Here is an 11,011-nt window from a genome sequence, read left to right on the forward strand (position 1 = left end):
TTTCTCTCACATTCGGCCTCCCCCTGGCTCTAAAATTCTCCCCTCACTGGAAGTCCCCATCCTTTTCATTCATCTCTTCCCCTGTCTCTCCAGCCTCTAGTCCTCTCCCAGAGCTAATCTCACCTCCTCAGTGTCATCCTTTCAGTCCTAGCCGAGGTGTTTGGGTCAAGCTAGAGGAATGAGTCATCTCACAGTGGGGGCAGGGGCTCCAAGTCCATAAATGGGTAAAAGCTCTGATTTCAGCTTTCGTCCCCAGGAAAAGGGCCAGTCTTTCCCTTGCGTCCTCCACCCCCCCCCCCCCCCCCNAATTCCCCAGAGAAAAGGAAGCCATGAGGGTGGGAGGCTGGCTTTGACCAATGGAATTCCAGAAATTGCAGAGCTTTTCAGGAGATAGGTTCCAGTCTGACTCAGCTTTCCTGATAAACAGACACTGCCGGGCAGGATTTTCCCAGCCCAAGAGGCCAAAACCCCACTTCCGGATGGAAGTGTTCAGCTCTGCCTTTGGAGTTGGGGGCCCATCCAGCAGCGCCTCCTCCCTAGCACATCACTGCTCTCTCCCGAGCTCCAGGCTGCGCTGACTTGGGCTTCTTACTGAGACCCTCCAGACGCAGCTACTGTGGCAGGACTGACCACACGCCTGATCTGGAAGCTGGGGGACAGGATGCAGGACCCTTCACGGCTCCCTGGCTGGACACTGAATCACCCTTCTGGCCTGGCCTGCAGTATCTCTCAGGCTTCCTGATCCCGGGCTGGGATCTCTGCTCGGTCCGCCAAGCCGGCGGGTCCTGGGTTGGTAGCAATGTTATACCTGAAGCAGGCCAGCCAGTGGCACGGATCTTCCCCCTGTTAAGGTACACCACTTGCTCCGCCTGGCAGCCCAGGGCCCAGTCCTCCGTGACTGCAAAAGCCATCGGAGAGGCCAGGTGGTGCTTGAGGAGAGCTGGGTGGCCTGTCAACAGAGCCTCACATGGTGGCCAAGTTTCCTCTGACACCTTTTCAGCAGTCAGGGTCTGGGTTACCCTTTGCTGCAGAAACCTTGCTCACAACAGGCTCTGGACGCTCAGGGGCTGGCTCACAGAGCCAGGAGATGAACAGATGCAATCAAAGTGCCAAGTCATTGATTTGTAATGAAAAATAACAACTGCTGTCAAACCAACCAGATACCTGGGTTTGCTGCTGAGCACCTTCCCTGTCTGTCGGCGGCTTCACTAAGGGAGGCCCCAGTTCAGCAGGGAGGTGGCTCAGAGAGCATGGAGGCTGGGCCAGGACGCAGGTGGAATGGTTTTCACAGAATGCCAGGTTCTCCTCTGCCAGGAGATGCTGGCTAATCGTGTCCAGGACACCCTTCCCCCGCACAGCTCTGGAGAGAACCCCACACTCATCTCTGGTGCGGAGACAACATCCCCAGCTCAGTGCATCCTTTCTTGAGGCAGAACGCACTGCAGTTATTTAGAGTCACTCATAGTTTACCCCTACCGATCACACTGCTGCGGGGATTAAATGAGACAATGCGTCAACCTGCTCTGTCAGCGATACCTCATCAAAGAAAACCTAAGGAGTGAGAGTAGGTACTCAATAAATGTTTAATGAAAGGCCTCCGCCTGCTTTCCCGGCCCCAGCCCCTTATAAAGGGGAATCTGATCGTTAAATCAGTGAAAACCCATCCCCTAATAAACCCATCAACATGTACTGAGACCTTACTATTGTTCTAGGTGCCATGGAAAATACAGAAGGAATTAAGGGACAGTCCCCTCCCTCAAGGAATTTCTATATAATAAAGGTGAAGCTATAAACTAACACCTACAGGATGATCGTGAACAGCACAAGATAAGTGTGCTAAGGTGTGTGTCTGGTATAGAAAGTTTGTAAGATACTCAAGTCCCATTGGGCTTGGTTGTAAGGGGACCACTAGTATGGATGAGGAATGGACCACCAGCTGTTTTGGGTTCTCACTCTTTGGTCACTAGATTCGTCAGTAAAGGAATAAGCCCTGCTGACTGGGGGTTCTCGGAACCTAGGTCCTGGGGTGGGGGGCTCTCATGTGAGGCCACCCAGCTGGGATGTGAGGGGGCAGATGGCTAGACTTACTCCCGCCTGCCTATTACAGGAAACAAGGGGAGTCTGAATGAGCAGATGCCACCCAGTAGGGACAGGGGATAGAGCTGCTCACCTCCTGGCCTTGAAGCCCTGGCTGGGGGTAGGGTGGGGCAGCCTGAGCACCAGGCTCATCAACCCTGTTCCTAAGGAGCCAGAGCCCATCCATCCTTCTCTCCCTGCCTGGAGGAGTTTACCTCCATTGGGAGGCCTCTCAGAGCCTCAAGACTGGGCGGAGTTGCAGCTCTCTCTCCCAGCTGGGTCATCTTTCTGTCCCTAGTGAGGTGAGGCAGGAGGGCAGGACCCAGCCTCAGCCTCCTCCCACCCCCACTGCTTAGCTCAGAAAGAACCAGCTTGGAATCACATTAGATGCTGTGTTCAATGTCACCCCACCCCCACCCCAAATTAATTTCAGGGGCCAGAGGGCTGGTACTGATCATCACTGAAGTCTCTGGTGTTGTTCTAGAGCCCCAGTTCTCCAAGTGTGGTCCGGGGGGATGTTCCCTAAATCCGTCCAGAGGATACATCAGGTTAAAACGGTTTTACTAATAATATGACAACACCGTTTACCTTTTCACTCTCGTTCTCTAAAAAGTATACAGCGGAACTTTCCGGGGGCTTCCTGGTGTATGATACTACAACAGACTGAATGCTGAAAGAGATAGAAAAATCCAATTCTGTACAACAATGTGAATGTATCTAACACTGAACTGCACACTTAAAAATGGTTAAAATGGAAAATTTTTTGTTATGTACTTTTTACCACAACTTAATTTTTTTTTAATTTTTAAGAAAAGAACCTAGCTCGCTTTTATAAAGCCAAACATTACAAAATTTTTTTTTTTTTTGCAAAGGGGCACCTGGGTGGCTCAGTCGGTTAAGCATCCAACTCTTGATTTTGGCACAGGTCATAATCTCACCAGTTTGTGGGTTCAAGCCCTGCCTGAGAGGCTCTGCACTGACACCTCAGAGCCTGCTTGGAATTCTCTCTCTCCCTTTCTCTCTGCCCCTCCCTGGCTCACCTGCAGGATCTCTGTCAAAATAAATAAATAAGCATTTAATTTAAAAACACACACACACACACACACACACACACACACAACACTTGTTGGACGCTGGGTGGCTGAGTCAGTTGAGCGTCCAACTTTGGATCAGGTCAAAATCTTGAAGTTTGTGGGTTCGGGCCCGAGACAGGTCTGTGCTGACGGCTCAGAGCCTGGAGCTTGATTGGGATTTTGTGTCTCCGTCTCTTTCTGCCCCTCCCCCACTCACATGCTCTGTGTGTGTGTGTGTGTGTGTGTGTGTGTGTGTGTGTGTGTTTCAAAAAAATAAACATTAAAAAAAATTTTTTAAGATCATTTTCTTTAAAAAAAACACTTGGAAAAACGTAGAACAATGGCTCTCTTCTCACTCTTTTCTGTTTGTTTTGAAAAATAGGGTTTATTTTTGTAAACACATTTCTTTTATATAATCATGTAAATGTTTTTACTGTTACTTTTTTACTGTTACATGAAAAATAAATTAATAATTATTTTTAGATTGTCTGTTTTAATTTCTAATCTGGTAAACATCAACTCACCCACGTAAAGGCTCTTCGAGTGTCCTCCATGATTTTTATAAGTGTAAAGTAATCCTGAGGCCAGAACACTTGAAAATCGCTGTTCTTGGGAGAAGGTAGACAGCAGCCAGGGCTGCCGCATAAACTACGGGATGCCTGGTTGCATTTGAATTTCAGATAAACAGCAAATAATTTCTTAGTATAATATTGCCTCTAACATGCTGAACTAAGAAGTTATTTGTTTGCATGAGATTCACATTTAAATGAGCCCCCTCTGTATTTTTATTTGCTAAATCTGGCCACCCTGATGGCAGGAAAGATTTAGGTTAGGCTGAGAAGAGCTTGGGCCAGATATTGGGATCCCGGAAAGAATTCTCTCTTCTGGACAGCTTTGCGAAAAGTGAATGTGTCGCTGGCTTGTGAAAGCACGGCGCTAAGGGTTCCAGCCCTGGGGGAACAAAGGATCTGCCTGAAGCAGGGCCCCAAGACTCACCCACCCTCCCAGAGACCTAGGCAGCTAAAGCACAAAATCAGTAGGAAGTGAAACATCTTTTAGGTTGTTGTTATTTAAAGAGGGAAGTGACATTGGTGGAAGGGGGGGGGAACGGGTGGGGGGGGGCAGTAGAGGATGTCAAAAACAAGAGGCAATGAGGTCATTCACCTCTCCTCTCATCAGGAGCTCTGCTAAAAATAGTTGCGGCTGAGGTAGAGTCAAGGGCATCAGGTGGCTGGGGGAAGGTGAACGGGGTGGAGCTGTGCGGGGGCTGGGCTGTGTGGCTGGGCCCTCAGGTCTGGTGGCTGGCAGACCTAAGAAGCATATTTGGGACTGGAAACAAACAGAGACAAAGAACTGGCCTCTGGAGCAGCCCGGAGAAGGCCCCTTCCCTGGAGCTCTAAGTGAATGGACAGAGGATGGGCCAGTGACGGGTCCCTCCGCCCATCAGCCTGGGGAAGCTCTAAGAAGCCGTTTCTGTTAAGGGAGGCAGGTGTGCCCCAGACATAAAACTTTAAAATTTTCTTTAACAGGTATTAGGCATCTACTGTGTCCTTGACATTCTACCCAGCCCTGAGGATCCTGGATTAAAGGAGATGTGGTTCCTGCCCTCCCGAGTGAGCTTGGAAGTCCAGTGGAAGGGACAGAAACATAAAACCAATACAAATTCACAAATTCACTGTGATGAGTCCATAACTGAAGGCCCAAGCAAACCTGAGCCCTTCCCCCAGCAGCTCCCCAGTCCTGGCCCAGGCCACAGACCAAGGGAGGACGAAGAACTACCCAGCTGTCTGCAGGACAACATTGCAGGCTCCAGACCCCTTCTCTGCCCAGGCAACTCTGCCGATTGTTTGTTCGGAGCAAAGGGAAATAACTCGGTTTGGGAAAGAACATAAAAATGACAGTTATTCTCCCTGGGACCTTCTCCCTCACCCATCTCAGCCTAGGAAAAGCAGTTAGATGCTTATTCAGAAGGTTTGTAAACACTATTATTGGCTTTCAATTAAGAGGGAAGTGGGGTCGTCTGGGTGGCTCAGTTGGTTAAGTGCCCAACTTCAGTTCAGGCCATGATCTCATAGTCCATAAGTTCAAGTCCTGAGTCCCACATCAGGCTCTGTACTGACAGCTCAGAGCCTAGAGCCTACTTCGGATTCTGTGTCTCCTTCTCTCTCTGCTCCTCCCCCATTCATGGTCTATCTCTCAAAAATAAATAAAAGTTAAAAAAAATTTTTTTTAAAAAGAAGGAAGTGGGTAGGGAGGGGTGCTGGCCTTCTCTGACCTTGAAGGTTCGGGACCCAGCCTGAAATCACAGAATAATGGCAGAAGACAGTTCTTCGCTTCTGGTATCTAGAGCTCCTCCTGCCAGGGGCCGCGGTGAAATATTGAGTGCAGTGCCCCCACCTGCTAGGGGCACGGCCTTTAGAGGCGTCAGACAGTGACCAGGCACTGCCTGATTGGTTCTAAACACAGGGCTGGGTAGAGGGGCAAGGTCCTCTGCCAAGGGCCACTAGGGGAAGCTTCTTGAAGGGTGTGAGCTGGGCCTTGCAGGCTGAGGAGTTTTCTGGGTCAAGTAAGGGGGTGTCAGGAAGCAAGAATTTCTTGGCAATTTAACATTGCCATCAAACAGTCAAGTCTGATGTCTGTATGTGAGCCTCATCCACTCAGATGCACTCGATCCTAAGCCCCACTTCCTCACCCTCCTCATTTTATTCTCCGGGGTGTATGCTCCTGCCAGGTGGGGGATCTGCACTCACCCGGAAGGGAGAGGAGGGGGCCACAGCCTCTTTCCCTATCCCTTGAGTTATAAGGTTCAGATGCCAGGCCTGGTTTCTGCCCTTGTCCCTCCCAGCCTACAAGTCACAGCCTGGCGGCCTGGCCCTTCTCTGCCTTTGCCAGAAGGGAGGCCTTCTAGAACCAAAGCTCATCATGGAGGCGGGGCGAGGTGTGCCTCTTCAGAGCCGCACGTTCAGGACCAGTCTCCCCAGTCTCCCCTGTCTCCCCATTCGCTAGTGGGGCTGTTTCTCTGTTGCATCTTCCCCACTGGCGGGCAGATTGTGCCCGGCTTCTCTGAGGCACCACGTTGGTAGGAAAGTCCAGTACGACTCTGCCCAGACTGGCTGTGTGACCTTGAGCCAGTCGCTGGGTCTCCATGGGCCTCCACCTCCTATTTGTTCAGTCATAATCCCTTCTCTGGGTCTGTCTGAGGCGAGGGCTGTGAACATGCTCTGTGCACTGTCAACACAACTCTTGGAATGTGCCCGAGGCCCTGCAGTCTGTACAGGGAAACTCAAGTTTATTTTTCAGACATCAGCTTCCAGATGGAAATCCCCGACCTGGAATCCAGAGATGGTCTGTAGAAAGTCCTGGTGCCAATTTGCAGAATTTTGGAGTATTTACCTTTTTCCGGGTAGAGAAGGTAGAGTTTTCCATCAGGCCCTCAAGGGCATCTAAGGGTAAAAACCTGTAAAGAGCCACTGCCTGAGCCTTGGGGGTTATCTGCCAGGGAACCCCCTCCCAACTAGGCAGACAGAGAGGCTGTCCAACCCTTGGAGGCAGCTGTCCTGTAGGTCTGGGTGACCTACGCGTACCCAACCCACACAAGCACCACTCAACAGCCACATGTTTCCACAAGTGCCAAGGAGGACTCCAAGTTCAATGCAGGCCAGCCAGACAACAGAGCTCCTGAGGTTTACATTGTGCCCGTCTGTGCGGTGACGTTTCACAACCTCTCTATGCTGACCTGGCCTTGGCTGGAGCCCCATGTCCCACTCTACACACCATGTTCCAAGAAGAACTCGAATAAATGGAAATGTTTCCAAGGGACACAGGCCAAACTGTCAAGAGGTTTTAAAACCAACCCTAGGAGGAATAAATGAAAACTGAGGGTATTTGGCTCAGAACAAAGAATTAGAAAATAGATGGGGATTGGAAGGGAACGCTAAATTCCTGAAGTGCTGTCTAGTGGATACTACGGGGCGGGGCGGGGGAGGGGGGACAGATGGTAATTTAGCAAAAGGAAATGCTTTCTAATAGTGAGCTCTCTTTTGCAGGAAGTGGGTGGACTGGGACTCCTCACTGCCCCCACATATTTGGCCTGCCAGAAGGGAATACATTGCAGGTAGAGTGTAAGCTCTGTCCCAGAAGGAGATGGAGAAATAACAATGACCCCTCAGACACTCAGGGACAGTGGGCGATGCCCTGGGGAGGCAGGGGGAAGGAGAGCAGAAGAGAGCAGGTCCTGTGGCCTCTGATGGCGGTCACGGTCACAAAGGACTCTGTTCTGAGCCAAACCCTTCCATCCGAGGACCCTGATCCAGGGTGGTGCATGGGGCAGGCTGGGTAAGGAGAGAGGAAGCTGGCAACTGAGGAAGGCTGATCTCCAGCCCGTTTGGAGGACACCCTGGGCTGTCCAGGGCTGGGCCAAGGAGCTGGGGATGGGAAGATGGCTCATTGGTGAGTCACCCACAGCCAGTGTCTGCTCCTGCTCCCTCTGGGGGAGGGTGGCTAGGAGAGACACAGCCTCTGGCCAGCTAGGCCTGTGAGGACAGGCTCCATGCTCCTGTCCGCACAGCTCTGGGGACAATCAGAGCTTGGCTTCCCAGCACTCCTCACCCACCACCCAGGAAGGCAGGGCTGGCGAGCTGGCATCGGATGGGTGTTGGGGGGGATGTCCAGCTCCCTGCTAAGGGCTCGGGGTGGCCACGCAGCAGAGCCAGAGGCCGCCCGGCCCAGCCTGGCACAGCAGAGGAAGCTGACAGGTGTGCCCCTGTCTAGGGATCATACCTGAGCCTGAGAGGCGCTCCCTCCCCACCGCACCCTTCCTAAACTCCTTCCAAACCTGCTCTCACCCAGCAGGCCTGTCGAGCACCGCACCCTACCTCAGGGCCCCAGGGGAGCCCGGGGAGAGCGAGGGTAACTCGGGGCCGGTGTCCACAGCGGCCACCCCTGCCCCTCTCCAGTGCCCGGTCTGGTCTGAGGGGCAGGGCTGGCCTCCCAGCCCAAGTCTGGGCCCCTGGTGTCTCCTGGCATTGGAGGTCACGGCACAGACGACAGACAGGGCCTATACATATGGGGAAACAGGTCTGCAGAGGCAGATGCACATGGCAATGGGAGACAGCGGAGGGAGGACCCTATGGGAGGGGGACCTTGCCTCCCCAGACCCCCGGAGGGCTCCAGCTTGGGCAGAGTCGGAGATACAAGGGCACCTCACAGTCCCGCTTCTGCCTCCCGTGGGGGCCCGAGTGAAGGAGCTCTGGAGCTCAGGGGCAGGGCTAGGAAAGGAGTGGTCCCGCGGGGGAGGGGGGAGGGGGCGGCAGCAAGGACGTTGGAGCCAGACAGACATGGGACAGAACCCGGGCTCTTGCCACCTCCTGCCAAGAGAGATGCCTAGATCTCAACGAGCCTCGGTTTCTGGGCGGTGAGCTGACAGTAATACCTGTCTCGCGGCGCAAAGTGCTCCGCATCTTGCATCTTTCGTCGCACTGACTCTCACTCAGGGCAGCACTTTGAGGGAGGCGCTGCTCTCTCCGCCCCACAAACGAGCAACGAGAGAACGTAGTACGGGGCGCCTCGAGGAGTCTGGGGATCCTGACAGGCAGCAGACCCGCCGCTGACCCCAGGGCCATGCTCTCGACCACTCTGCTACACTCTGCTGTCCCCACGGATGGCTGGGAGAATGTCCTGGGGGGATGGGCCAAAGGGACTGGGTGCCGGGAGTAGGGAGTGGAGGAGCCCCATTTCTTTTTTTTTTTAAATTTTTTTTAATGTTTTTATTTATTTCTAGGAGAGAGAGAGACAGCTTGAGCAGGGGAGGGGCAGAGAGAGAGGGAGTCACAGACTGAAATAGGCTCCAGGCTCTGAGCTGGCAGTCAGCACAGAGCCCGACGCGGGGCTCGAACCCACGAACCGTGAGATCATGACCTAAGCGAAAGTCGGACGCTTAACCGACTAAGCCACCCAGGTGCCCCGGAGGAGCCCCATTTCTGCGACGGGGAAGAAAGAGGATGAGGGGCTTCTCGCGCTGGGGTGCCAGGAAGGTCCAGAACAGAGGCAGCTGAAGGGGGGCTGCTCTGAGGCCAGGGCCCACCCTGAGGACCCTCACCTGTGCCTGTGGCTTTGGGCGAGTGGAAGGGGAAGGACTAGAAGTCCTGAAGTGCATGAGGGCAAGAAAGAGTGAGCTGGGGGTTGTGAGACGGGCTGAGGACAAGCGTATGCCAGGCTGCTGGCCATGCTTTCCACCAGGGAGAGGGGCTTGAGGGATATTTTTACTCTCTACACCCCTGTATGGTTTGCAGTGTTTACACTGACTGTGCATGATCTGAATTTTCTTATAAAGGAAGAAGACTGCGAGACCATATGCCAAATGCTCATCATGGAGGAGACCACCCGTGGTTTGAGTTTCCTTGTTAAATTTTCTACAACAAACATGTATTTTTTAAATGTTTTTATTTATTTTTGAGAAAGAGAGAGAGAACAGGGGAGGCGCAGACAGAGAGGGAGACACAGAATCCAGAGCATGCTCCAGGCTCTGAACTGTCAGCTCAGATCCTGACGTGGGGCTCAAACCCACAGACTGAGAGATCATGACCTGAGCCAAAGTCGGACACTTAACTAACTGAGCCACCCAGGTGCTCCTACAACAAACATGTATTAATGCTACTCAGAAAAAAAAAATAGTTTATTTATTTTGAGAGAGAGAGTGTAAGTGGGCGAGGGGCAGAGAGAGAGGGAGAGAGAGAGAATCCCAAGCAGGCTCCACACTGTCAGCACAGAGCCCGACATGGGGCTCAAACCCACGAACTGAGGAGATCATGCCCTGAGTGGAAGTCAGACACTGAACCAACCGAGCCACCCAGGCGTCCCCAGAAAACAATTTTGAAATGAGATTACATCTGTAATGTGTCTAAAGTTGCAAGGTGCCGCACCCAAATACAAACTTCTGCCACGACAGAACTGTTCTCTATCTGTGCTGTGCAGCACGGCAGACCCTGGCCACACGTGACTCCTAAGCTCTTGAAATGTGCCTAGTGCAGCCGAGGAAGTGAACTTCTAATTTGGTTGAATTATGACTAATTTAAATTTAATTTGAAACAGCCCTGGCTTCTGAGGGTCCAGTAAGACTGAATGACGATGCTGGGTCTGAGGAGGAAGCCACGCCTCCATCCTAGCGCCCCCTGGAGGGAGCTTTCTCCCCAGCCTTCTATTCAGGGGGGCGTGAGGGCCCCCTCTGCGTCCCCACACCATCTAACTTTCCGTCTTTGACCATGTATGGAGCACTGGGGTGCCTCAGTCAAACCCCTCCAGGTGTGTGTGGGTCATGGCGGGGACATTTCCTGTAGGTGAGAGTCTACGCTCAGCGCCACCTCACTGTGGTGACCTTGTGCAGTCACCACCCATTTCTGGGCCTCGGTCCCCTCATCTGTATAATGGAAGTATTGGCCAGACTTTCCACAAAGGCCCGCAGCCCTTCACCTAGCTGCTGAGGTCACGGGCTGGGATCACGGGAATGGCCAGGTGTATCGGCAAGAGGGACTTAAGGAAGGCAGCCAAAAGGACTTGCTGGCGGAAGGCTTATGAGCCTCTGGGTTGGGTGAAAAATATGTGACAAAGGATGTGTCATTGAGTGAAGAGAACTTTGCCAACATCTCCCCTCTGGGTGACCTGCTCTTCCTTAGACCATAGTTCCATTTTAACAGTCACCAAGCTGTATTGTCATTTGTCTGTTTTTATTGTACTTTTGGGATAGATTTTGAGACGCTTAAAGAGCAAAAGTTTGCGCAGCTCACCTCAGCACTCTCCATCTCACACAAAGCAGATATTCATATGGATTTGATGAACAGGGAAATGAATGATTCCTTTGTACCCAC

The sequence above is a fragment of the Crocuta crocuta genome, unplaced genomic scaffold, assembly GCF_008692635.1.
Source record: "Crocuta crocuta isolate KB4526 unplaced genomic scaffold, BGI_CrCroc_1.0 scaffold318, whole genome shotgun sequence".
In the NCBI taxonomy this organism is placed as follows: Eukaryota; Metazoa; Chordata; class Mammalia; order Carnivora; family Hyaenidae; genus Crocuta; species Crocuta crocuta.